The 10,472-nt window shown below is 37.0% G+C and overlaps 1 protein-coding gene across 1 annotated transcript in view; it reads left to right on the top strand.

The window, feature by feature from the left end:
* Positions 1–10,472, top strand: part of MTMR8 (myotubularin related protein 8) — a 217,267-nt gene that overhangs the window by 195,713 nt on the left and 11,082 nt on the right. The window lies entirely within an intron of this gene.

Raw genomic sequence — 10,472 nt, 5'->3', positions numbered from 1 at the left:
CCTTGTTTATCAAAGATAAGGTGACCATATGTGTGTGGGTTTATCTCTGAACTTTCTATCCTGTTCCATTGATCTATATTTCTGTTTTTGTGCCAGTACCGTACTGTCTTAATTACTGTAGCTTTGTAGTATAGTCTGAAGTCAGGGAGCCTGATTCCTCCAGCTCTGTTTTTCATTCTCAAGATTGCTTTGACTATTCGGGGTCTTTTGTGTTTCCATACAAATTGTGAAATTTTTTGTCCTAGTTCTGTGAAAAATGCCACTAGTAGTGGAATAGAGATTGCACTGAATGTGTAGATTGCTTTGAGTAGTAGAGTCATTTTCACAGTGTTGAATCTTCCAATCCAAGAACATGGTATATCTCTCCATCTATTTGTATCACCTTTAATTTATTTCATCAGTGTCTTATAATTTTCTGCATACAGGTCTTTTGTCTCCTTAGATAGGTTTATTCCTAGACATTTTATTCTTTTTTTCTGCAATGGTAAATGGGAGAGTTTCCTTAATTTAACTTTCAGATTTCTCACCCTTAGTGTATAGGAATGCCCGAAATTTCTGTGCATTAATTTTGTATCCTGCTACTGTTCCAGATTCATTGATTAGCTCTAGTAGTTTTCTGGTAGCATCTTTAGGATTCTCTATGTATAATATCATGTCATCTGCAAACAGTGACAGCTCTACTTCTTATTTTCTGATTTGGATTCCTTTTATTTCTTTTTCTTCTCTGACTGCTGTGGCTAGAACTTCCAAAACTATGTTGAATAAGAGTGCTGAGAGTCGGCAACCTTGTCTTGTTCCTGATCTTAGTGGAAATGGTTGCAGTTTTTCACCAATGAGGATGATGTTGGCTATGGATTTGTCATATATGGCCTTTATTTTGTTTAGGAAAGTTCCATCTATGCCTACTTTCTGCAGGGTTTTTATCATAAATGGGTGTTTAATTTTGTGAAAACCTTTCTCTGCATCTATTGAGATGATCATATGGTTTTTCTCCTTCAGTTTGTTGATATGGTGTATCACATTGATTGATTTGCATATATTGAAGAATCCTTGCATTCCTGGAATAAACCCCACTTGATAATGGTGTACGACCCTTCTAATGTGCTGTTGGATTCTGTTTGCCAGTATTTTGTTGAGAATTTTTGCATCTATGTTCATCACTGATATTGGCCTGTTGTTTTCTTTCTTTGTTACATCTTTGTCTGGTTTTGGTATCACGGTGATGGTGGCCTCCTAGAGTGAGTTTGGGAGTGTTCCTCCCTCTGCTATCTTTTGGAAGAGTTTGAGAAGGATAGGCTCCTTTTTCCTTGATGAGTCTAGCTATTTATCCATTTTGTTTATCTTCTCAACGAACCAGCTTTTAGTTTTATTGTTCTTTGCTATCATTTACTTCATTTCTTTTTCATTTATTTCTAAACTGATCTTTATGATTTCTTTCCTTCTGCTAACTTTGGGGTTTTTTTGTTCTTCTTTCTCTAATTGTTTTAGGTGCAAGTTTAGGTTATTTATTAGAGATGTTTCCTGTTTCTTAAGGTAGCATTGTATTGCTATAAACTTCCCTCTTAGAACTGCTTGTGCTGCATCCCATAGGTTTTGGGTAGTCGTGTCTCCATTGTCATTTAGTCTAAGTATATTTTGATTTCCTCTTTGATTTCTGCAATGATCACTTCATTATTAAGTGGTATATTGTTTAGCCTCCATGTGTTTGTATTTTTACAGGTCTTTTCCTGTAATTGATATCTATTCTCATAGTGTTGTGGTCGAAAAAGTTACTTGATACAATTTCAATTTTCTTACATTTACCAAGGCTTGATTTGTGACCCACGATATGATCTATCCTGGCGAATGTTCCATGAGCACTTGAGAAAAATTTGTATTCTGGTTTTTTTGGATGGAATGTCCTATATATATCAATTAACTCCATCTTGTTTAATATATCATTTAAAGCTTTTGTGTCCTTATTTATTTTCATTTTGGGTGATCGGTCCATTGGTGAAAGTGGGGTTTTAAAGTCCCATGCTATGAATGTGTTACTGTCGATTTGCCCTTTTATGGCTGTTAGTATTTGCCTTATGTTTTGAGGTCCTCCTATGTTGGGTGCATAAATATATACAATTGTTATATCTTCCTCTTGGAATGACCCCTTGATCATTATGTAGTGTCCTTTGTCTCTTGTAATACTCTTTATTTTAAACTCTATTTTGTCTGATACGAGAATTGCTACTCCAGCTTTCTTTTGATTTCCATTTTCATGGAATATCTTTTTCCATCCCCACACTTTCAGTCTCTATGTGCCTCTAGGTCTGAAGTGGGTCTCATGAAACCCAAACTATATTTATTTAAATTTTTTTTCACTTTATGTTGACTATAGTTGATTTACAATGTTGCATTAGGTTCAGGTATATAGCAAAGTGATTAGAGAAGTGGTAATACCTATCCTTCTCAAACTTTTCCAAAATATAGTATAGCGTGGAAAACTCCCAAACTCATTCTACAAGGCCACCATCACCCTGATACCAAAACCCGACAAAGATGTCACAGAGAAAGAAAACTACAGGCCAATGTCACTGATGAACATAGATGCAAAAATCCTCAACAAAATACTAGCACACAGAATCCAACAGCACATTAAAAGGATCATACACCATGATCAAGTGGGGTTTATTCCAGGAATGCAAGGAGTCTTCAATATACACAAATCAATCAACGTGATACACCATATCAACAAACTGAAGGAGAAAAACCATATGATCATCTCAATAGATGCAGAGAAAGCTTTTGACAAAATTCAACACCCATTTATGATAAAAACCCTGCAGAAAGTAGGCGTAGAGGGAACTTTCCTCAACATAATAAAGGCCATATGTGACCAACCCACAGCCAACATCGTCCTCAATGGTGAAAAACTGAAATCATTTCCAGTAAGATCAGGAACAGGGCAAGGTTGCCCACTCTCACCACTCTTATTCAACATTGTTTAGGAAGTTTTAGCCACAGCAATCAGATAAGAAAAGGAATCCAAATCGGAAAAGAAGTAAAGCTGTCACTGTTTGCAGATGACATGATACTATACATAGAGAATCCTAAAGATGCTACCAGAAAACTACTAGAGCTAATCAATGAATTTGGAAAAGTAGCAGGATACAAAATTAATGCACAGAAATCTCGGGCATTCCTATACACTAATGATGAAAAATCTGAAAGTGAAATTAGGAAAACACTCCCATTTACCATTGCAGCAAAAAGAATAATATGTCTAGGAATAAACCTACCTAAGGAGAAAAAAGACCTGTATGCAGAAAATTATTACACACTGATGAAAGAAATTTAAGGTGATACAAATAGATGGAGAGATATAGCATGTTCTTGGATTGGAAGAATCAACATTGTGAAAATGACTCTACTACCCAAAACAATCTACAGATTCAATGCAAAATCTTTTCCACTACTAGTGGCATTTTTCACAGAACTAAGACAAAAAATTTCACAATTTTTATGGAAACACAAAAGACCCCGAATAGCCAAAGCAATCTTGAGAACGATAAATGGAGCTGGAGGAATCAGGCTCCCTGTCATCAGACTATACTACAAAGCTACAGTAATCAAGACAGTATGGTGCTAGCACAAAAACAGAAATATAGATCAATGGAACAGGATAGAAAGCCCAGAGATAAACCCACGCACATATGGTCACCTTATCTTTGATAAAGGAGGCAAGAATATATAATAGAGAAAAAACAGCCTCGTCAATAAGTGGTGCTGGGATAACTGGTCAGGTACTTGTAAAAGTATGAGATTAGAACACTCCCTAACACCATACACAAAAATAAGCTCAAAATGGATTAAAGACCTAAATGTAAGGCCAGAAACTATCAATCTCTTAGAGGAAAACATAGGCCGAACACTCTATGACATAAATCACAACAAGATCCTTTTTGACCCACGTCCTAGAGAAATGGCAATTAAAACAAAAATAAACAAATGGGACCTAATGAAACTTAAAATCTTTTGCACAGCAAAGGAAACCATAAACAAGACCAAAAGACAACTCTCAGAATGGGAGAAAATAGTTGCAAATGAAGCAACTGACAAAGGCTTTATCTGCAAAATTTACAAGCAGCTCATGCAGCTCAATAACAAAAACACAAACAGCCCAATCCAAAAATGGGCAGAAGACCTAATTAGACATTTCTCCAAAGAAGATATACATATTGCCAACAAGCACCTGAAAGAATGCTCAACATCATTAATCATTAGAGAAATGCAAATCAAAACTACAATGAGATATCATCTCACACCGGTCAGAATTGCCATCATCAAAAAATCTAGAAACAATAAATGCTGGAAGAGGGTGTGGCGGAAAGGGAACACTCTTGCACTGCTGGTGGGAATGTAAATTGATACAGCCACTATGGAGAACAGTTTGGAGGTTCCTTAAAAAACTACAAATAAAGCTACCATATGTCCCAGCAATCCCACTACTGGGCATATACCCTGAGAAAACCATAATTCAAAAGGAGTCATGTACCAACATGTTCATTGCAGCTCTATTTACAATAGCCAGGAGATGGAAGCAACCTACGTGTCCATTATCGGATGAATGGATAAAGAAATATGGCACATATATATAATGGAATATTACTCAGCCATAAAAAGAAACAAAATTGAGTTATTTGTAGTGAGGTGGATGGACCTACAGTCTGTCATACAGAGTGAAGTAAGTCAGAAAGAGAAAGACAAATACCATATGCTAACATATATATATGTATATATATATATATATACATATATATATGGAATCTAAGAAAAAAAAATATCATGAAGAACCTAGGGGTAAGACGGGTATAAAGACACAGACATACTAGAGAATGGACTTGAGGATGTGGGGAGGGGAAGGGTAAGCTGTGACAAAGTGAGAGAGTGGCTTGGACATATATACCCTACCAAACGTAAAATACATAACTAGTGGGAAGCAGCCACATAGCACAGGGAGATCAGCTCGGTGCTTTGTGACCACCTAGAGTGGTGGGATAAGGAGAGTGGGTGGGAGGGAGATGCAAGAGGGAAGAGATATGGGAACATGTGTATATGTATAACTGATTCACTTTGTTATAAAACAGAAACTAACACACCATTGTAAAGCAATTATACTCCAATAAAGATGTTAAGAGAAAATTATACATATACATATAGCTCTTCTTATTTCAAATTATTTTCCCGTTTAGGTTATTACAGAATATTCAGGAGAGTTCCCTATGCTCTACAGTAGGTCCGTGTTGGTTATTTATTTTAAATATAGTAGTGTATATATGTCAATCCCATACTCCCAATCTATCACTGCCCCTGACCCTTCATTCCTAGTAGCCAAAAGTTTGTTCTGTATAAGTCTGTTTCTGTTTTGTAAATAAGTTCATTTGTTTTTTGGGTTTTTTTGTTTTAGATTCCACATATAAGTGATATCATATGATATTTGTCTTTCTCTGTCTGACTTCACTTAGTATGTTAATTTCCAGGCCCATCCATGCTGCTGCAAGTGGCACTATTTCATGCTTTTTAATGGCTGAGTAATATTCCATTGTCTACATGTACCACATCTTCTTTATTTGTAGATGGACATTTAGATTGCTTCCATGTTTTGGCTATTGTAAACAGGGCTGCAGTGAACATTGGGATGCATGTATCTTTTCGAACTGTGGGTTTCTCTGGATATATGCTGAGGAGTGGGATTGCTGGATCATATGGTAGCTCTATGTTTAGTTTTTTAAGGATCTCCTTACTGTTCTCCATAGTGGCTGTACTAATTTACATTCCCACTAACAGTGCAGGAGGGTTCCCTTTTTTCCACACCTTCTCCAGCATTTATTGCTTGTAGACTTTTTAATGATGGCCGTTCTGAGTGGTGTGAGGTGATACCTCATTGTAGTTTTCATTTGCATTTCTCTAATAATTAGTGGTGTTGAGCATCTTTTCACGTACCTCTTGGCCATCTGTATGTCTTCTTTGGAGAAATGTCTATTTAGGTCTTCTGCCCATTTTTGGATTGGGTTGTTTGGTTTTTTCAAACTCATTCTATGACACTACCATCACCCTGATTCCAAAACTAGACAAGGATACCAAAGAAAAGAAAATTATAGGCCAGTATCACTGATGAACATGGGTGCAAAAATCCTCAACAAAATACTTACAATCCAAATGCAACAATACATTAAAAGGATCGTACACCATGATCAAGTGGGATTTATCCCAGGGATGCAAGGATGTTTCAGTATGCACAAATTAATCAGTGTGATACACCACATTAACAAATTGAAGAATAAAAACCATATGATCCTCTCAATAAATGCAGAAAAAGCTTTTGACAAAATACAACACCAATTTATGATGAAAACTCTCTGGAAAGTGGGCATAGAGGGAACCTACGTCAACATAATAAAAGCCATATAGGACAAATCCACAGCTAACATCATACTCAATGGTGAAAATTTGAAAGCATTTCCTCGAAGATCAGGAACAAGGCAAGGATGTCCACCCTCCCCACTTTTACTCAACATTGTTTTGGTAGTCCTAGCCACAGCAATCAGAGAGCAAAAAGAAATAAAAGCAATCCAAATTAGAAACAGAGAAGTAAAACTGTCACTGTTTGCAGATGACATGTTACTCTACATAGACAATCCTAAAGATGCTACCAGAAAACTACTAGAGCTCATCAGTGAATTCAGTAAAGTTGTAGGTTACAAAATTTATACACAGAATTCTGTTGCATTTGTATACACTAACAACCAAAGATCAGAAAGAGAAATTAAGGAAACAATCCCATTAACCATTGCATCAAAAAGAATAAAATACCTGGGATAAACCTACCTAAGGAGGCAAAAGACCTGTACTCCAAAAACTAAGATGCTGATGAAAGAAATCAAAGATGACACAAACAGATGGAAATATATACCATGTTCTTGGATTCAAAGAATCAATATTGTCAAAATGACTATACTACCCAAGGCAATCTACAGATTCAATGCAATCCCTATCAGATTACCAATGGCATTTCTCACAGAACTAGAATAAAAGCCTTTAAAATTTTTAGGGAGACACAAAAGACCCTGAATAACCAAAGTTATCTTGAGAAAGAAAAACGGAGCTGGAGGAATCAGGCTCCCTGACTTCAGACTATACCAAAAACCTACAGTAATCAAGACTGTATGGTACTGGCACAAAAACAGAAATATAGATTAATGGAATAGGATAGACAGTCCATAGATAAACCCACACACCTGTGGTCAATTAATCTTCAATTAAAAGAGGCAAGATTAATTGACCATTATACAATGGTGAAGACAGTCTCTTCAATAAGTGGTGCTGGGAAAACTGGACAGCTACATATAATAGACTGAAATTAGAACATTCTCTAACACCATAAACAAAAATAAACTCAAAATGGATTAAAGACCTAAATGTAAGGCCACAATAAAATTCTTAGAGGAAAATTTAGGCAGAACACTCTCTGACATAAATCGCAGCAATATCTTTTTTGATCAGTCTTCTAGAGTAATGAAAATTAAAAATAAACAAATTGGACCGAATTAAACTCAAAAGCTTTTGCACAGCAAAGGAAACCATAAACAAAACAAAAAGACAACCCACAGAATGGGAGAAAATATTTGCAAATGATGCAACCTACAAGGGATTAATCTCCATAGTTTACAAACAACTCATGCAGCTCAATATCAAAAAAATAAAAACTAAAGTTAATATGTTAAAAGTGTGATTGTCTACTAGAAGGGGCCAGCTTCTACAACCACCCCTTCTGTGACTGCCAGATCCCTATATGGGGGCTGGTGCCTGCCACTGGAGGAGACCAGGAGTAGTCTTTGCAGGGGTAGCTGTTTTTGAAGGTGATGCATATTGAGGATTGTAATCTAACCCTAGTAAATATTGTAATTACTCCACCAGTTTACCAGAGATCATCCGATTTGGATTCCCTTTGTTTCTTTGGACCCAGTATAACCTCTCTTGTTCATCTCATAGTTCACACTTAAGCCCCGGCCTGCTTGTAATTGATTTGTTTAGCCTAGAGGAAAGAGGCATCACTGTTGATAGCAATTTCAATTTAGGCCAGTAGGGTATTGTTTGTAGAATTAACAAGCGACACAACTCTGAGTTTGTCTTTCATGAGTTTCTTATAAATGTAGGGTAGCTGTGACCTCTTCAGTTGTTTTAGCATTAGCTGTCATGGCTCATAAAAAGAACTTATACTTAACAGGAGCCCTCCTGACAAACAACTGGGTAGACTCAGGACCTAATTAAGTCACCTCTGGACTTGCAGAGTCATCATACTTCATGCCATACTGCATCCTCTATTACCTGGTAAGTCCACTCCAACATCCCAGCTGATGGAGGAGATATTTGGCCTCAGTTAACATTTTCCATTGCTAGTCTTCCTAGGTCTTTATGAGGCCTAACATAGGATGGTTAGCTCTCCAAGCAATAAAAATCTATACCGAAAGGTATATATAGACTGGGGTCCAAAGCCTCCTGTTGATCATTCTCACCTATCACACTAATTAATAGGGACACCATTTTTTTCCATTTTGAACCACCAATTCTGGCAACCAATTGCTTAACTTCAGCCCCCATAAGGTGAAGCTTGTTCCTCACCAGATCTGTTCTGTATAGCCAGGCAGCCCCTTTTTTACTTGATTCCAAGGTTAGGTCTTTAAGGAGAGACTGGGCCTCAGGAAAAAAGAGAGGATATATCTCTTTATCCAACTGAGAACCAGCCCCCTCCTTTTTGGACCTCCCCTTGTGCCATTTCTATATCTTTAACTTTTGCAAGTAGTTACCAGGAAAGCAGAGGATAATATATCCTCATCACTATCATGATGGTATTGTGCTGCCTTGCCCTCTAGTGGGCACTAGTCCTCTTTCATAGGGTCCTGCCTTCCATTTCATCTCCCCCAGAAGTTTAAGCTTCTACCTCATCTTTAGGCAGTGCCCTGGTGAGAAATACACTCTGGCAGAACTCAACACATGTCTAGTGGTTCAGAGCACCTGTTCAGTTATTGCGCTGAAATTCATCTTATCTATGGCTTGCAGATACTGAGTGCAGTTTTTCAGGGTATGCAAAGCAAGTAGGCTTTAAATGGCTAAAAACTGCTTATTTGGGCTATGTTTAAAACAATTGGATGGGTAAAATTTTGAGTTTGGCACTGATGGGCTTTTCAGCTAACAGGTCCCAGCCTTCTATGAAGAAGTAAACAATATAGAGCCAATATGCAGAGGCCATCTTTAGCTCATTTATATAACAGTAATGTATAACAGTACAGTCACTATGGAAAACAGTTTTTCACTTTCGTAAAGAACTAAACATGCAACTACCATATGATCTAACAATTGCACTAATTGCACTCCAGGACATGTATCCCAGAAAAATGAAAACTTTGTTCACACAAAAACCTGTACACTAATGTTCATAGCAGTTTTATTCATAATAGCCCAAAACTGAAAACAACCCAAATTTCCTTCAACAAGTAAATTGTTCATAGGTAAAAAAAACTCTGGTACATCAATGCCAGAGATTATTACTCAGCAATAAAGAGGAATGAACTATTGATACATGCAACACCTTGCACAGAATTGTGATGAATTTTAAAAGCTAATCTCAAAATGTTACATACTTTATGCTTCCATTTATATAAATTTCTTAAAAAGACAAAATTAATGGTTAAGATTAATGGTTACCAGGGGTTAAGGACAGGGTGGAGGATAGAGGGTACGGAGGTGTGTGTGGCTATAAAAGTACAATACAAGTACTCCCTATGGTGAGGAACTTTTATCTTGACTATATCAATATCATCCTAGTTGTGATATTATACTAGTTATCTTTAGGAGAACCTGGGTAAATCATTTTGGGGATCACTCTTTTTTTTTTAACATCTTTATTGGAGTAAACTTGCTATACAATGGTGTGTTAGTTTCTGCTTTACAACAAACTGAATCAGTTATACATATACATATGTTCCCATATCTCTTCCCTCTTGCATCTCCCTCTCTCTCACCCTCCCTATACCACCCCTCTAGGTGGTCACAAACCACCTAGCTGATCTCCCTGTGCTATGTGGCTGCTTCCCACTAGCTATCCACCCTACGTTTGGTAGTGTATATATGTCCATACCACTCTCTCACTTCGTCACAGCTTACCCTTTCCCCTCCCCATATCCTCGAGGCCATGCTCTAGTAGGTCCGTGTTTTATTCCTGCCCTACCCCTAGTCTCTTCATGACATTTTTTTTCTTAGATTCCATATATATGTGTTAACATACGGTATTTGTTTTTCTCCTTCTGACTTACTTCACTCTGTATGACAGACTCCAGGTCCATCCACCTCACTACAAATAACTCAGTTTCATTTCTTTTTATGGCTGAGTAATATTCCATTGTATATATGTGCCACATCTTCTTTATCCATTCATCTGT

Source organism: Physeter macrocephalus, chromosome 21 (assembly GCF_002837175.3).
Source record: "Physeter macrocephalus isolate SW-GA chromosome 21, ASM283717v5, whole genome shotgun sequence".
Taxonomy (NCBI): domain Eukaryota; kingdom Metazoa; phylum Chordata; class Mammalia; order Artiodactyla; family Physeteridae; genus Physeter; species Physeter macrocephalus.
This window is presented reverse-complemented; position numbering and strand designations above follow the sequence as displayed.